The sequence below is a fragment of the Grammomys surdaster genome, unplaced genomic scaffold, assembly GCF_004785775.1.
Source record: "Grammomys surdaster isolate TR1022 unplaced genomic scaffold, NIH_TR_1.0 396, whole genome shotgun sequence".
In the NCBI taxonomy this organism is placed as follows: domain Eukaryota; kingdom Metazoa; phylum Chordata; class Mammalia; order Rodentia; family Muridae; genus Grammomys; species Grammomys surdaster.
In genome coordinates this window covers 25360-29706 of record NW_021604815.1, presented here as the reverse complement: position 1 = coordinate 29706, position 4347 = coordinate 25360, and positions in this window count along the sequence as shown.

Genomic DNA, 4347 nt, shown 5'->3' with positions numbered 1-4347 from the left:
CACATCCGCTGCGTGGAATCCACATCCGCTGCGTGGAATCCACATCCTCTGCGTTTTCCGCCTGTGCTGTGGCCAGCCCCGTGCCTCTTTTTATGGATCTTTTTATTTTTTTTTGACAAATCACACATCATAGCTTAAACTAGTGGTTCTCAACTTCCTAATGACCCAGTTCCTCATGTCGTGTTGACCCTCAACCATAAAATTATTTCATCGCTACTCCGTAACTGTAACTCTGCTGTTACGAATCATAACGTGAATATCTGATATGCAGGATGGTCTTAGGTGACCCCTGTGAAAGAGTCATCTGATCTCCCCTCCTCCCAAGGGGTTTCAACACACAAACTAAGAACCTCTGGCTTAAATTTACAGGAAAGTGCAGGAAAGAGAGGGAGGGGCTCGTGGTGGGTGATCTCAGGTACTGGCTAGTTCCAGTGCTTACCGGGACCAGGGCCAGGAGTGGAGAGAGAGCACGAGGTGAAACAGCACCACAGAGTGCAAGCTACCAGGGACATCCTACATTTATTTCCCGGACTTCAGGCAGGGCCAGATGTCTGAAAACAACTGTCCTGATGTAAGTTTTAAGAGCTGCACTGTTAGCACTTGGTGGGGACTAGGTTTTCCGAAGACACCACCAAGTTGTTCAGGATCACAAAAACTTCTTTCGTGGTCAGCACGGTGGCTCTTCAGTGACAGTGTCATCACTAAACCTATGGGCCTGAGTGTGATCTCTGGTCTCACCATACTGAAAGAAGAGAGCCTGAGCCTACTCTTCAAGGTGTCCTCAGACCTCCACAGGTGCACTGTGCACCCCACATGACGGAAAAAAATGTAACAAAGAAAAAAAAATTAGGGTTCATCTTAAGTGTGACAGTTCTCTGCGACGTGGTCTGACACTCGCGTGCAGTTAATATAAGTGGTTGAGATTCACCCCCTGCATCCGTGACCCGGTGCCCCCTCTTCCTGGCACCTCACCCTTCTAATGAGAATGGCCAAGTATGTTTTACCACTCACGGTCACAAGGTGGCAGCATCCCCACTTGAATTTCCTAGTGAGCAAGCCAGACAGACTGTTAGGATTAGAAAGGGGGTGCATTAGGTGACTAGGTCAACTGTGTCATCCTGTCTGTCACCCCAGCCTTCACCCTGTCTCTCTGTAGAGTTACAGAATTGTGCTCAGTGTGAAACACTAGCATCTAGATTGAAAGGCACTTTAGAGAAGACCTCACAGACCACACAAGGTTGTTACTTAAATACAGTTCTGATACTCTTAGTGGGACCTGAAAGACCTCTCCTTCCCTCTTCCTTCCCTGCCTCTGTCCCTTCCTCTCTCCCTCCCACTCTCCCTTCTTCACAACATGTCTGTCCCTTTGCTGCTCTGGTATTGTTGCTTAGGCTGTCCCCAACACATCCACTCCGCTGCTAGGACTCGGTAACACGTCACTGCTGGGTGGTGATGGGTCACACGTCACACTAAGTAATGAGGCTGCAGAGATCACGGTGGAGATGAATTTCCATTGCATCCGATTTGATTTGTGGATGAAATGAGAATGGACTCCGGAGGGAGACTCCATAAGCTGTCTGATGTAGCTGTGTAGTACTTCAACATACCACAGGACCTCAGCGTGTAGCTCTGGCTGGCTTGGACCTCTCTACGTAGATCACAGAGGTCATCTGCCTCTGCCTCGGAGTGCTGCGATTAAAGGTGTCCCCGCCACGCCCCGACTAGCATGGCGGGCTCTGCTTCTAAGTGCCACCCTCCGTCCTCCGTCCCATGGCACGATGTCACTTTCAGCAGCTTCTCTTGTTTAGAACCCGGAGCTGTTTTCAGCTTTGACCTTTGCTCAAGGTATCGTTTGATGACTCCTGTCCCCTAAACCTTCAGAGGCTCTTTGGCAACCACAGGCTTCCTTCCAGCATCTCTGCCTAGCTTTCATGGCCCTTCAACATAACCACTTTAGCAAGTTTACCTAACTTCTGGTTTCTCAACCACATCTTTCTGTCATGGTGACCCCTGTTTCCTCCCCTTCATGAAGCTGGGTTCATTACTCTTTCAAGACAGTGGTAATGTTGGCTCTGGAGCTAGACACGCACAGTTTCTAACTCTGAGGGTACCACCAAGCTTGGCAAATCACCTTACTTTCTGAGGACCGGCATCCTCTGCTGAAGTAACGTCATGTGTTAGTAAGATGAATAAATGGGAAAAATTCAGACTACTTTCTTGAGAACTGCTAACTGAGCATCTATGACAACTACCAGTACCTGGCTCCTTTTGCTTTTGTCTCTCCTGTTTCTGTAGTCCTACTGTCCAGATGCCCAATCCCAAACCTGCCTCTCTCAGGAAACACCTCCCAGGCACTCCTGACCCTGGGACCCCCATCTTTCGTTCGTGATTTCACCCATGTACTAGCTAGCGTGTAGTGTGCCCGTTTATGGTAGCTGTGTGCTGATGGGGATGATGGAGCTAATTTTCCCTTTAGTCTTTCATCAGAGCTTGAGGGTTATCTTTAATGCCGCAACAGCCCTCTCTGAAACCCAGAGGCAGATTCTGTCAGCTTTCTGAGTACCTCAGAGGTAGCTTTCCTCAGGGTCCTTCCTCTTTGTACACTTTGGTGTTCTTTTTCATGTCATGAGATAGTCCGTCACCGGGAGGGATTGATGAAAACATTTAAGTTATTATCACTTAAAATTTTGAGCTGAGCACAATGGTGCAAGACTTTAATTCTAGCACTTGGGAAGTAGAGGCAAGTGGATCTCTGTGAGTTCATGGCCAGTCAGGGCTACATAGTGAGTGAGTGAGATCCTGTCTTAGAACATTAAAAAATATTTGTGTGTGTGTGTGTGTGTGTGTGTGTGTGTGTGTGTGAATGGAGATGCCTAGGGAGGTCAGAGGCATCAGGTCCACTGGAGGGGAATTACAGGTAATTGTGAGCCACAAGATGTGCATGCTAGGAACCGAACACAGGTCCTCTGCAAAAGTAGCGAGTGCACTTAACTGCCCAACTTTCTCTCTAGACCTGATGACATTTTTAAATGAAACTCTGATAAATGCTTTAAGGAAACTGGGCACAGTAAGGACTTAATCCCAGTGAGAATTGCTTCAGCAGCCAGGTCCTGGGAGATGGGCACAGTTTCCTATTTTGTAAACTCATAACCGAGTCCTTACCCTCTTGCTTCAGAAGACACTGAGGACAAAACGTTACTGGTACTCAAACAGCACAGGTTGCTCAAGGGAGGCCCTGGGCCCCTGACCTGGGTCCTATGGATTTTGCTTTCAAGCCCAGTCAGAAGTATGTTGGCGTATGAGATTGAGTCTTTGCAGCAGGAGTTGTCCTTTCCTGCCAGTGGCAATCACAGCCGTCGTGTGCTGTGCACTTCATGAAATGAAGCTAAGCTTTTCCTGAGGCCTGGAGCAAGAAGGAGGGTCTTGCTTATGGCCAGCATTTTCTTTGTCTCCGTCAGTTGCTTGTTCACGAGTTGCTCTCCCAGTCAGGACTTTGGGCCTTTCTTTGGCCATGGGTCCCGACTAAAGTCCAAGTCCATAGCTCTGCTTAAGCGGTTATGCCCTGAGAGGAGAGGCCCACAGAATGGCTTCTTTGTTGCTTTCCAGGATTCTAATTTTCACTGTTGGTTTTCAGTCCTGGATGTTTGTTAGAATCTGAGACATTTGACCACCTTCCAGGGACTGCCCCAGACTCCAAGAGAGTCTCATTTGATTATTCTGGTGTCCGCAGGAGCTGATAGTTTAAGAATGCTCAGTGGGTGAGGACAATTGCCACCAAGCCTAGTGATCTGTGTTGGATCCCCAGGCGGAAGGAAAGACCCGCCTCCTCCAGGCTGTTTTCTGACCTTCACATACCTGCTGTGGTTTGCTCGTCCCTCCCAGGAAATAAAACGAAATAAATGAAATAAAACAATATTTCCAAGTAATATATAGTCATTTTATAGTGGGGAAGCATTAGCTAAGTGTTCTATGTCCTCCTGGGCACTAGCAAAGGGCACTGGGCTCCCCACATGCTGACCCCTCTAGGAGACACAGTGTCGCTCCTCTGCTACCTAGCTAAAGTGTACACCTTGATCTTAACTATGAAGAAATATTAGGTGATCGTGAATTGAGGGTTATTAAAACCACCACCACCACCACCACCACCACCACCACCAAACGAACAACAACAACAAAAAGATGGTAAGACTCTTCAAAAATGTTAAGGTCACCCAGGTATGGGATAGCACCGAGGAGCCAGAGGTAGAAGGCTCATAAATTCCAGGCCAGCTTGAATCTTGCCTCCAGCAAAAGTGAAACCAAACTGTTAAGTAGCTCAGGTCTATGATCCCAGAACTTGGGAGGTGG